The sequence below is a fragment of the Ornithorhynchus anatinus genome, chromosome 2, assembly GCF_004115215.2.
Source record: "Ornithorhynchus anatinus isolate Pmale09 chromosome 2, mOrnAna1.pri.v4, whole genome shotgun sequence".
NCBI lineage: Eukaryota > Metazoa > Chordata > Mammalia > Monotremata > Ornithorhynchidae > Ornithorhynchus > Ornithorhynchus anatinus.
In genome coordinates, this window is record NC_041729.1 from 26,269,054 (window position 1) to 26,283,181 (window position 14,128).

Consider the following 14,128-nt stretch of genomic DNA (forward strand, 5'->3'; position numbering starts at 1 on the left):
GGGACAACCTGATCACCTTGTATCCCACCCCCAGCCCTTAGAACGGTGCTTGGCACATAGTAAACGCTTAACAAATGCCATTTTTTTTTAAATTTGTAGAGGCTGAGCGGGGAGGAGGGCGGGACCGAAAGGTGGGCGGGGCTAGAGGGAGGGAAGGGCGGCGGTCTGAGGGCGGGGTTGCGGGGGTCTGAGGGCGTGACTGTGGTTTGGGGGCGGGGCTTGGTCTGAGGGCGGAGCGGCTTTGGGGTTTGGGCTGAAGACGGGGCTGCGGTTTGGGGGCCGGAGCCGGTCTGAGGGCGTGGTTGGGGTGTGGAGGGCGGGGTCTGGGGGGGGTCCTGCGGTTTGGGGGCGGGGTCGGAGGGGGCGGCAGTTGGGGGCGGGGCTTGGTCTGAAGGCGGAGCTGCGGTTTGGGGGCGGGGTCTGAAGGGCGGCTGAGATTGGGGGCGGGACTTGGTCCGGAGGCGAGGCTGCGGTTTGGGGGCGGGGTCTGGGGGGAGGCTGCTGGGGGCGGGGCTTAGTCTGAAGGCGAGGCTACGGTTTGGGGGCGGGGTCTGAAGGGGCGGCTGAGGTTGGGGGCGGGGCTTAGTCTGAGGGCGGGGCGGGGCCCGAGGAGGCGGCTGCGGTTGGGGGCGTGGCTTGTGGGAGGCGGGGCTTGTCCGGAAGGCGGGGCTGCGGTTTGGGGGCGGAGTCGGTGGGGCGGTAGAGACTGGGGGCGGGGCTTGGAATGGGGGCGGGGCGGAGCCTGAGGAGAGACTGTTGGGGGCGGGGCCCGAGGAGGAGGCTGCGGTTTGGGGGCGGGGCGGAGCCTGAGGGGAGACTCTTGGGGGCGGGGCTTAGTCTGAAGGGGCGGGGCCCGAGGAGGCGGCTGCGGTTTGGGGCGGGGCGGAGTCTGAGAGACGGCTATTGGGGGCGGGGCTTAGTCGGAAGGGGGCGGGGCCCGAGGCGGCGGCTGCGGTTTGGGGGCGGGGCTTTTTCTGTGGGCGGAGTCCGGGGCGGGTCCGGAGCCCGTGTGGCGCGAGGCCTCCGGCGTCGCGTGCGGGCCGTGCGGTCTGTGGCGGGGGCGCGGTGTTCCTGCGGGCGCCCCTGGCCGGTCCCGCCAACCTTCCCGCCGGACCCCCGGGCTGCCAAAGCCCGCGCCGCCGCCCCCTGCCCCTTCGGAAGGACCCCCAGCCCTGCCCCAGAAGAGAGCGCGAGAAGGTGCCCAGTAACCATCCTACTCATCGTGCTATTGGTTGAGCGCCTCCTGGGTGCCAGGCACTGGAGTGAGCGCTGGGGTGGATCGAGGCACCTCGGGTTGGTGGGGCCCGCGGGCTCCAGCCCCGGTGTGCACACGAGGGAACCTCCTCCAAGAGGCTCACCTCCTCCAAGAGGCCTTCCCAGATTGAGCTCCCCCCTTTTTCCCTCTGCTCCCTCTCCCCCCCCTTCACCTCTCCGCAGCAAAACCCCCTGCTCCCCCCTTTCCCTCTCCTCCTCCCCCTCTCCCGTCCCACCCCCCAGCACTGTACTCGTCCGTACAACTGTATATATCTTCATCACCCTATTTATTTTGTTTAATGAGATGTACATTACCCTGATTCTATTTATTTGCCATTGTTTCTATGTGATGTTCTACCCCTTGACTCTATTTATTGCCATTGTTCTTGTCTGCCGGTCTCCCCCGATTAGACCGTAAACCCGTCAAAGGGCAGGGACCGTCTCTATCTGTTGCCCATTTGCCCATTCCAAGCGCTTAGTCCAGTGCTCTGCACCTAGTAAGCGCTCAATAAATACTATTGAATGAATGAAGAGGCCCAGAGCGGCGAAGTGACTTGCCCGAGGCCACCCGGCAGACCAGGGGCAGAGGCGGGATTGGAACCCAGGTCCTTCTGACTCCCGGGCCCGGGCTCTAGCCACTGCGCCGTGCCCCAAGGGAGGGCAAGTCTCTTGCATGGCTCCAGAAACGTGTGCATAATACTACTACTAGTAATAATTGTGGGATTTGTGAAGCGTTTACTATGTGCCAGGCGCTGTACTAAGCGCAGGGGTGGACACGGCCAAATCGGGTTGGACCCCGTTCCCGTCCCACGTGGAGCCCACTGTCTTAATCCCCTTTTTACAGATGAGGGAACTGAGGCACAGAGAAGGGAATAATAATAATGTTGGCATTTGTTAAGCGCTTACTATGTGCAGAGCACTGTTCTAAGCGCTGGGGTAGATGCGGGGTAATCACTTGGTCCTCCATGAGGTTCACAGCCTTAATCCCCATTTTACAGATGAGGTAACCGAGGGCCAGAGAAGTGAAGTGACTTGCCCACAGTCACACAGCTGACGAGTGGCGGAGCCTGGATTTGAACCCATGACCTCTGACTCCCAAGCCCGGGCTCTTTCCGCTGAGCCACGCTGCTTCTCTTCTTGCCCAAGCCCACATAGCAGACAAGTGGCAGAGGCGTTTAGTCCAGTGCTGTGCACACAGTAAGCGCTCAATAAATGCGACTGAATGACTGAATTGGAACCCATGGCCCTCTGACTCCCAGGCCCGCGCTCTATCCACTGCCATGCTGCTTTCCGGTGGCGATCCTGGGGGTGTAATCCTCTGGGTGACCGTGTGAGCACTCAACTCGGCACTTAGTACAGTGCTCAGCACTTAGTAAGTGCTGAGTGAATACCATTGATTGATTGATTGATTGATTGATAAGGCAGTTTCCCCGGGTTTAGGTGTCTGGATTTCCTGATCAGTCCACCCTTCCCAGGCTCCTCGGCCGCCCCACCCTTTCCTCCTTTCTCTTCCTCCTCCCCCTCACGGCCCCAGTTAATGGAAGAGAAAGGCAGAGGTTAAAGAGGCCAACTGGAGTTTCTTCAAATTCCTCTTTCTCTAAGCCGTTGGCTTCCGTTGTGGGTAGGTGTTTGAAAACTTATTTGTTGGTTACGCGTTAAAAGGACAGATATAAAGTACACGTTTCAAGCCATGTGACCGGTTTTTAGCCGACCTGTTCCTAGTCCCAAACTGGCCACTTTTCAGTCCAGGTTTTAATCTTCCGGCCCTGAACCTCCCTCTCTCACTCCTCTGGCTTTCATTCGTTCATTCATTAATAGTATTTATTGAGCGCTTACTATGTGCTGAGCATTCGTTCATTCAATCATATTTATTGAGCGCGCACTATGTGCAGAGCACTGGACTAAGCGCCTGGAGTGTACAATTCGGCAACAGATAGAGACAATCCCTGCCCAATGACGGGCTCCTTTCGAGCTTGTCGGTGCTAAAGAAGGGGAAGGCCGTAGCTCAGGAGTAAATTGAGGGTCCAGGGATACCCCCCTCAAGGAAACATCCCTCCTCCCTCCTCACATCCACCAAACTAACTCTTTTCCCCTCTTCAAAGCCCTACTGAAAGCTCACCTCCTCCAAGAGGCCTTCCCAGACTGAGCCCCCCCTTTTCCCTCTGCTTCCCCTCCCCTCCACCCTCTGCTCTCCCCCCTTCCCCTCCCCTCAGCACTGTGCTCATTTGTATATATTATTTATTACCCTATTTATTTTGTTAATGAGGTGTACATCCCCTTGATTCTATTTATCTTGATGATGTCGTATTTTGTTCGGTTCTGCTTTGCTTTGCTCTCTCCCCCGTTTTGACTGTGAGCCCGTCAATGGGCAGGGATTGCCTCCTCTGTTGCCGAATTGTCCATTCCAAGCGCTTAGTCCAGTGCTCTGCACATAGTAAGTGCTCAATAAATACTATTGAATGAATGAATGAAACGCTCTGTGATTATGCCAAGTCACTGTACTGCTGCAAAATGGCATGCTTGACATCACATCTCCCTGCGTCGCTGGCGTGATGTGTCGCATCATATGCGCCAATCAGTCACTTGTATTTATTGGGCGCTCGCTGAGTACAGAGCACTGTACTATGGACTTGGGAGAGTACAATCTGACAGTATAACAGAGTTGGTAGACACCCTGCCCACAACAAGCTTACAGTCTAGAGGGAGAGATGGGCATTAATATAAATAAATTACAGATGTAGGCATAAGCGCTGTGGGACTGAGGGAGGAGTTGAATAATGGGAGCAAATCAGGGAGTGGGAGAAGAGGAAATGAGGGATTAGTCGGGGAAGGCCTCTTGGAGGAGATGTGTTTTTAATAAGGCTTTGAATGTGGGGAGAGTCACTGTCTGTTGGATATGAGGAGGGAGGGTGTTCCAGGCCAGAGGCAGGGCATGGAAGGAAGGTCGCAGCGAGATAGACGAGATCGAGGTACGGTGAATTGGTTGGCACAGGAGGAGTGCGGTGTGAGGGATGGTTGGGTAGGAGAGTAGCGAGGTGAGGTAGGTGGGGGCAAGGGGATTGAGTGCTTTAAAGCCGATGGTAAGGAGCTTCTGTTTGATGTGGAAGTGGTTGGGCAACCACCAGAGGATCTTGAGGACCGGGGAAACAGGAACTGAACCGTCTCTTTGCCCTATGTTTGCCAAGGCCCCCAACGTACAAGGGTCAGGAAATGAAGAAATAAAAAGTTGTAGGGTAATGGATGCAAACAGTCAATCCATCCATGGCATTTGTTGAGCGCTTACTGGGTGCAGAGCACTCTTAAGTGCTTACGAACAATCCTTCATGGCAGCGTGGCTCAGTGGAAAGAGCCCGGGCTTGGGAGTCAGAGGTCATGGGTTCGAATTCGGGTTCTGCCGCTTGTCAGCTCTGTGACTGTGGGCAAGTCACTTCACTTCTCTGTGCCTCAGTTCCCTCATCTGTAGAATGGGGATGGAGACTGTGAGCCTCATCTGATTACCCTGTGTCTACCCCAGCGCTTAAAACAGTGCTCTGCACATAGTAAGCGCTTAACAAATACCAACATTATTTTTCCAATCCTCTGGTCACTCTATTCTTTCCCTCTGGCCACCATGTTTTGCCCATGCCACCACCCCCCGGCACACACACATGCACACACACACGGCTCAGCTTCCCCCAGCCTTTTACCTTTCTTCTGACAAACTTTCTCCCTTTCAACATTCATTTCTGCCTGAAAGGCTAAGGGATTTAGTAGATTGAGAGCAGATTAAGCCACATTCTCCATTCCAAAACAGGACTACTAAAAACAAAATTCCCTTCTCAAAACCAAAAGACAGTGACAAAAATCTTTTTTTGTGTCTTCGCAGGATCTACAAGGCCGAAGGCTCCAGGGAATTGATCCAGAGGAGTTCCAGGTAGCACCTTCCTATCAGTTTGTTGTCTTTGAGGTCATCCACCCCCCACCCACTGCCATGGGTGCCACCCCACTCTCTGCCCGTCCCCAAAATACAAGAGGAGGAAGAGGAGCAGTGTCCCGTTCCGAGCCCTCTTGCCTGTCCCCATCTGCTGCCTCATTCTCGGGTCTTAGAGTGGCCTGGAAATGAGGTGATTCGAAATCACAGAGTGGAGGTAAGTGCTGCAGTTTGGTGCGGTTGGGGAGGAAGCTGAGACTGAGAGAAAAGATGGATGTTCCCCCATTGCTGGTAAGAGAAAGAGGAGGAGGAAATCAGAGAGTTTAAGATGCCAAGTGAGGAAGAGCCTCTTGCCTGCCCGGTGACCTTGGGCAAATCACATCACTTCTCTGGGCCTCAGTTTCCTCAGCTGTAAAATGGGGATTAAGACTGTGAGCCCCTTGTGGGACAGGGACAGCAACCCGATTTGCTTGTGTCCTCCCCAATGCTTAGTACAGTGCGAGGCACATAGTAAGCACTTATCAAATGCCATTATTTTAATTTTCTTTTAATTAGTCAATCGGTCGTATTTATTGAATGCTTTCTGTGTACAGAACAACATACTAAGCGCTTGAGAGGGTACAACATAACAGAGTTGGTAGACAAGTTCCCCGCCCACAATGAGCTAAACTCCTGTGCTTATCGCTACTAAATGTGGAGGCTCAAATAAGCACTTGAATCAACAGTATTTGATTCCCTGATCAATTCTGGTCACATTCATCCTCTGTGTATTTTTGAATTTGTTTACGTATTCACCCGTGTCCATTATTGAGATCTTTTCTCCCTCTTAACAATACTATATTTATTCATTTGAGTCTACTGTCTGTCCACCCCATCCCACCCCTCCAATTAAAGTGTAAGCACCTCAGAGGCAGGGATTATATTATTTCATTATTCCCCCTCTAGACTGCAGGCTAAGCGTGGACTAGGAATGTGGCTACCTACTCGGTTCTGTTGTGCTCTCCCAAGCCCTTAGGACAGTGCTTTTCACACAGCAAGTGCTCAATAAATATAATTGATGATAGATTTCCTTTGTAGGGTCCCCCAAAGCCTACTACTGTACTCTGTATTCTGTACTTTCCCGATAAATAGGGTTGATTCATTCATTCATTCATTCAATTGTATTTATTGAGTACTTTCTGTGTGCAGAGCACTGTACTAAGCGCTTGAGTGAATACAATATAACAGACAAATTCCCTGCCCACAACGAGCTCACAAGTCTAGAGGGGGAGACCGACATTAATACACATAAATTAATTGATATTAATCACATGTCTAATAAGGTCTAAGAATACAGCCATGTTAGTCTAAATTGTCTTAAGGGAGAAGTTCCATCAGAAAGCACAGCATAGGCACTTAATAAAGAGCAATAAATTAAATCTCTGAGTAACTGCTCTTGAATGTAGCAGCTTATGAGCGCTTCTGATTTCTAGAATTTTGCTTATTGTGCTTGAAGTTTCACCTTCAACAGAATTTCAGTAGAATTAATATGTTCACCTCCCGCGTAGCTCACTGTGGGCAGGGAACGTTTCTACTAACTCTGCTATACTGTACTCTCCCAAATGTTTAGTTCAGGGCTCTGCACACAGCACTAAGAAAATATGATTGATTGATTGATCTTTACCCGGGCCCTTTTTTCCAGAGTAAAGATGAGGTGTATAGAACATGGGCCTGGGAGCCAGAAAGACCAGGGTTCAAATCCCAGTTCCACCACTCATCTGCTGTGTGACTTTGGATCTCAGTTACCTCATTAGTAAAGTGGGGATTAAGACTGTGAGCTTCATGTGCAACAAGGACTGCGTCCAACTAATTTGCTTGTATCCACCCCAGTGCTTAGTATTAAGCGCTTAATAAATACCACAATTATAGGACTTCTTTCCGCCGATGAATTTCAAATTAGGAAATATAATGGAATTTAAGATGTTTCTTTCCATTGTTAAAGAAAACGTTTTACCTGAAATTTTCCCACAAGTGAAACAGTGGCTGCGTATTATACGAATTCTTTCCTGAGTAGTTATTTTCCTAAGTAAAATGATGCCAACCCCATTACCAGCTATTTATCGAGTATGGTATTACTATCCTCCACCAGGACCTGGTTCTAATCCCACCTCCGCTGCTTGCCTGCTGTCTGACTTTAGGCAAATTTCTTAACTTCTTTATGCCTCTTTTCTTAATGGGAAGTAAATACTCGTTCTCCCTCCTACTTAGGCTATGAACCCCATGTGGGATAAGGACTGCATCTGACCTTATTACTGCGTGTGAAGTACCCCAGCACTTAATACATAGTAAGGGCTTAACCAATTCCACAATAATTATTATTAGCAATTATTACTAGGTTGTGGTAATCTGGACTACTGGACTGTACACTCCTTGAGGGCAGGGATCTTGTCTATTAGCATTATTGAACTCTCCCAAGCTCTTAATACAGTGCTCTGCCCAGGGTGAACCCTCAATAAATCATCACCAGCGGTACTTACTGAGCAATTACTGTGTACAGAACATTGCACTAAGCACTTGGGAGAGTCCAGTATAACAGACTTGGTAGACACATTCTCTTCCCACAGTGAACTTACCGTCTAGGGACTAATCAGTGATATTTATCGAGCACTTATCGTGTGGCGGAGCGCCATATTAAGAGCTCAGGAGAGTCCAATAGAACAGAGTAGGGAGACATGTTCCCTGCCCACGCTGATTGTTTGAAGTGCCCGCTGGCTGTGTTTGACAGCACTTGAGAAATACAACAAAGACGTGGCATGGGGAGAGGCAAGCATAAAAATATTTATAAACAATAAATCAACATAAATCATGGAATGAACAATTGAAAAAGCATCCGTCAAAGTGCTGAGAGTGGACATGAATAAGTACATAAGGGCTTTAAGGGTTTATAATAATAATAGTACTGATGATAGTATTTATTAAGGGCTTCCTATGTGCCAGGCACTGTATTAAACTCTGGGGTGGATACAAGCAAATCGAGTTGGACCCAGTCCCTGTCCCATGTGGGACTCTCAGTCTCAGTCCCCATTTTACAGATGAGGTAACTGAGGCACAGAGAAGTGAAGTGACTTGCCCAGGGTCACACAGCAGACAAGTGGCAGAGCCAGAATCGGAACCCATGACCTTGGGATGCTGGGAATTAGTCAGGGGAGGTTTATTGGAGCAGGTGGGATTTCAGAAGGATCTAGGATAGGGGAAGAGCTGTGTTCTGCTGGATGAGGGAGGGAGGGAAGGAGGGCGGCGACTTCCAAGCCAGAGGAACAGCGGGAGTGAGGGACCACAAGAGGGAGAGTCGAGACAGAAACAGAAGGTTGGCTTGAGAGGGATGGCGGGGGTGGTGCGAAAGTAAAGCTGAAGAGAGCCCTGAATAATAGGAATGATTAATTATGGTATTTGATAAGCGCTCACTGTGTGTCAAGCACTTTTCTAAGCGCTGGGGTAGATATAAGCAAATCGAGTCAGACACAGTCTTCTTCCCTGTTTTACAGATGAGGGAACTGGGGCTCAGAGAAGTTAAGCGGCTTGCCCAAGGTAACAGCAGACAGGTGGCAGGGTCAGGATCAGAATCCAGGTCCTCCGATTCCTAGGCATGGGCTCTTTCCACTAGGCCGCACTGCTTCTCCCTTCTCCTGAAGGGAGTTGAGTTGGCAGAGAGCCCTGAAGCCAAATGGGAGTAGTTTTTGCTTGTTGCTGAAGGACGTGGGGAGCCAGTTGTGAGTTTTGGGGAGTGGAGAGACGTGAACCGAATAATGTTGCTTTGAGAAGATGATCCTTGCAGCAGAGTACAGTGACTTCTGGAGGGGAGAAGAGGCAGGAAGATCCATGAGGCCATGGTTATTATAATCTTGCTTATCTATGTCCCGAGCTTGGATGAGGGTGACAGATTTGGCAGAATGTAGCTTCAACCATCATCTCTTGGCAGATAATTCCCCAATCTACCCTTCCAGCCCCATCCTCTCACCTCTGCAACCTCCCATTCCCTCCTTCAGGACATCTTCATTTGGATGTCCTCAAACTTAACACGTCCAAAACAGAACACCTCATCTTCCCACCCAAACTCTGTACTCCTGATTGTCTTATCGCGGTAGACAACGCCACCATCCTCCGTGTCTCACAAGCCCGTAACTTTGGCATTATCCTCAACTCATCTCTCACATTCAATCCGTCTTGAAATCCTGTCGGTTGTACCTTCACAAAATCTCTAGAATGTGACCTCATTATCAGCCTCCTCGCTGACCTCCCTTCCTCCCGTCTCTCCCCTCTCCAGTCCATACTTCCCTCTGTCACCTAGATCATTTTCCTAAATAAACATCCAGTCCACATCTCCCCCCTCCTTCAAAACCTCCAAAGGCTGTCCAACCACCTCCACATCAAGCAGAAATTCCTATCATCTTTAGGACACTCAATCAGCTCTTCCCCTCATACCATACCTCTGCTTCTCTAACTCCAGTCTGCTAGTCAGATAGGCTACTCTGATGGGGCTGGAGAACCAACCAGTTCCATCCCACTTCTCTTAGTGTTCTGCACACAGTAAGCGCACAATAAATATGATTAATTGATCGATCGATTGATTGATTGTCTCATATCTATGGGGGTCACAGTCCACTGTCCTGCAAAACAAATTTCTCCTGCCTCGCCATCTGATTTGATTTTTGACATGGCCCAAACCGAGCTCCAGGATTCCAACCCGGCCTGGGCCAGACTCTCTCCCAACCCAAAACCAGCTCTAAGGTGCAAAGTCGCCAGAATGTCACCAGAACCTACCCCAAGCCTGGTTGAATTTGTGGAGAGTTGGGGTGGGTGGGGGTGTCTTCTGATCCAACCTAAATCACAGGCTGATCCGAGTTGGGACTTGGGCCCTAAACTTATTTAAGACTCTCTCTTGCCAGAACTCCTAGGATCCAGGGAGGGAAAAGGTCAGACCAAACCATGTGATTCTGTGTAAACAGGACCAAAGAAAAGGGCAAAGAGCGGGAGAGAGAAAAGGCGGAATTACTAAGGAGGTGTAGGGATTCAAGGAGATTCCTCCCTTCTTAAAACAATTCTTGAGGAAATTCTTGGAGTAGAGAGGTGCCCAAACACACAAGCTTTATCAGTTGTTCCTCTGAGCTGGGCAGGGCCAGGCTCTCTGCTGGACGGTTGGGGGTTGACGGGAGAGGTGCAGCCACACGGACACTATCTTTGTCCCCATTTTGCAGCGTGCTTCCCTGACTTCCTTTCCCCAAGAAAGCTTTACCTCTCTTGAACACAGGCTCTCTAATTCCTGATTCCGGGCTGCATATAGAGAAGAAGGAAGAGTACTAAGCAACCCTGTGAGCTTGCTTAGTAAACCCCGAGGAGAAGTGTGGCTTCGTGGAAGGAGCATGGGCCTGGAAGTCAGAAGATGTGGTTTCTAATCCTGGCTCTCCCACGTGTCTGCCGTGTGACCTCGGGCGAGCCACTTAATTTCACTTTGCCTCAGTGACCTCATCTGTAAAATGGGGATTCAGACTCTGAGCCCGGTGTGGGACAGGGACTGTGTCCGACATGATTAGCTTGTATCTACCCTAGTGACAATGTCATAAAAATTATGGCCTTTGTTAAGCGCTATGTGCCAGACACTCTACTAAGCGCCGGGATAGATATAAGCAAATCGGGTTGAACACAGTCCCTGTCCCACATGGGCTCACAGTCTCAAGCCCCATTTTACAGATGAGGTAACTGAGGCCCAGAGAACTGAAGTGACGTGCCCAAGGTCACAGAGCAGGCAAGTGGCAGAGCTGCGATTAGAACTCATGACCTTCCGACTCCCAGGCCCTTGCTCTATCCATTAGGCCATGCTGCTTCCCACAGTGTATAGAACAGTTCTTGGCACATAGTAAGCACTTAACCAATCCCACAATTACTATTATTATTGTTGATTACATGTGAAGGTTGGGCCCCAGAGGGAAGACCGCAGAGCGGGCGGGACCCAGGAGTCGGATTGTCCAGGAGAATGGGAAAGGGATTTTTTGGTGGTGGTGGTTGTTCCCCTCTCCCTGGGTCGCTAGGATTTAGGAATATGATGTTTTTAGTGGATGAGTGGGGAAGGAGAGAAGGGAAAAAAGGTAAGAAAAGTGGAGCAGGCGCAGCCTGGGCCCTGATTTGCTTGCGTGTGGCGCCCCCTTGTGGGCGCTCCCCAGCCCCCTGATACTCCCACAGTTTTTAGCAAAACCGAAAATGTGCGAAAAACGCATTAAAACCAATTTATGAGCAAGACGGTCATTAAGCCTGACCCTCTGGAATCTCCCAACATTTCACGGCCCTCGCCCGCCACATCCGTCGCACCTTCTGTGTTGCCTGAGCCAATAAATCGGGATTTGTTGAGGTTTCTCTATATCGTTCCTATATCCGTATCTGTTGTTCTGTAGAGACCGGTGAGTCCTCGGCTTTTATTTCCGCACCGTTCTGTTACAACGCGGTGTTTCAGGGCCCAGAATCCCCGCGTTCTTCCACTCCGTAGCTACCTGGATTAATTGGGGGGCTCCTGAAGACAAGCCCCTGCCTGGGCCATCGCCCTGGCTGGCAGGGGGGTGAAGCGGAGGGGTGGGAAGATAGTGTGAGGCCGTCCCAGTGCTGACCCGTGGTCCTCGTGAGTCTAAATAGGAGGGAGGGCAGAAATAATAAATAAGTATGGTGTTTATTAAGCGCTTGCTTTGTGCTAAGAGCTGTGGAGGAGGATGAGGCAAACAGAATCGCGGGGGCACTGGGGACCGGGCCCTTTTCGGGAGCATCCCCCAACCTCGTTGCTTCTCATTCTTCCCCCAGTGTGGCTGGGGGGGGCGGGTTTTCTCCTTTCAGTGAGGGCTTTTGGAGGAGGTCAGGCTCTCTCCACACTTGGGGCATTTAGAGGGTTTTTCTCTTGGATGTGTTTTAGGCCAGCTGTCAGATCCGACCACTGCCTAGAGCTCTTTCTGTTCTCCCCAACCCCGCACTGTGGGTGTACTGTGGGTGGGCAGGATACGGGCCTGCTCACTCTGTTGCAATGTACTCTCCCAAGCGCTTAGTATGGTGCTCTGCACATAGGAAGCGCTCAATTAATACCGTCAATCGGGTATCGTGAGATACGTATGTCTTCGGGTCAGTCAGCAGATCTCACCTTGGGACATGGGAAAGGCTTCCCCTTGCCGAGGTTTCTGGGTTGGGGGCTCTGGTGGGTGAGAAGGTTCACTCTCTTCTGTTCTCGGTTCAACTGTAGGTAAGAATATCTTCCTCGCCTTAGGTCAGATCCTGCCCATCCTTCCCCTGGTCCCAGTAGAGTACTGGGTATATGGACCACATGGTGCCACAGAATGATGATAATATAATCATAATGGTATTTAAGTGCTTACTGTGTGCCAACAGGCACTATACTAAGTGCTGCGGCGGTTCCAACACAATCAGGTTGGACACAGTCCCTGCTCCATGTGGGAATCACTCTGAGTCTAAGGAGGGAGAGCAGAAATAATAAATAAATGTGGTGTTTATTAAGCGCTTGCTATGTGCTAAGCACTGAAGTAGATACAAGATAATCAGGTCAGACAGAGTCCCTGTCCCTTATGGGGCTCACGGTCTAAATAGGAGGGGTAGGATTTATTCCCCATTTTACAGATGAGGAAAGTGAGGCACGGAGAAGTTAATCGATTTGCCCAAAGTCATAAAGCAGGTAAGTGGCAGAACTGGGATTAAAATCCAGGTCTCAGGTCTGTGCTCTCTCCATTAGACCACGCTGCTTCCTAGTCAATCAAATAACCAATCCATCCATGGAACTTTTTGAGCACTTACTGTGTGCAGAGCACCATACTAAAAGCCCGCTTCCTCGGAGCTCAGGAGCCTCTGAGAAACCCCAGAGTTGTGAGGGTGAGTTAAGAATTCCCCTCTTTTTTCCCAACAGCTAAAAATTGCCTTTCTGAAGTACCGGATGATCCTTTTTCTCCTCTGCCTCAGTGGGGAACCCCCTTGGGACCCCATGCTCTATGAGGGAGAGACAGAGGTGCCTGTCTGCCTAGAACTCGGGGAGATGCGTCAGATCCTCTGGATGATCCGCAGTATTTGAGTGCTTACTTTGTGCAGAGCAGTGTACTGAGCCCTTGGGAAAGTACAATACAACCGGGTAGGCAGAAACGTTCCCTACCCACAAGGAGCTGACAGTCTAAAGGGGGAGACAGACATTGATAGAAATAAATAATGTATAATCTAGAATCGAAAGATACATACAAAAGGGCTCTGCAGAAGTTGTGGAGCCCTCCATGGAGGGTGTGGTGGCCTAAGTGTCTCTAAGAGACCCCCGGAATGAAGAGAACAGTTTCAACTCATGGAGTCATTATGGGTCAGAGGCAACTTGACAGCATAAAACAAGACAATTGAGGCCCAGAACTGTAACAAAGCAGTGAAGTGAGGATGGAAAGGGGAACATGAGAAACTTGCAGTGAAGTTTATCCTTGACATGGAGGCCAGGGGAAATAAGGGAACAGACGGTGAAGAAGGGGGGGGTCTTCTCCAGTGAGCTCAGTTTTGTTTTTTAATTTTTGTTTTTATGATGTTAAGTGCTTACTCTGTGCCAGGCATTGTTATAAGCGCAGAGTAGGTAATAATAATATTTGTGGAATTTGTTAAGTAATGCCCACAACAGATAACAGAAAAACCATTAGAAAGGTTGCAGATTATGGCAGAGGACAGGACCTTCTGGAGAAAGTATATCCATGGAGTCGCTAAGAATCAGAAACGACTCGACAGCACTTAATGATAATAATTTGTTAAGTGCTTACTATGTGCCAGGCACTACTAACCACTGGGGTGGATACAAGCAAATCAGGTTGGGCACAATCCGTGTCCCACGTGGGCTCACAGTCTTCATCCCCATTTTACAGATGAGGTCAGTGAGGCCCAGAGAAGTGAAGTGACTTGCCCAAGAGCATGCAGCAGACAAAT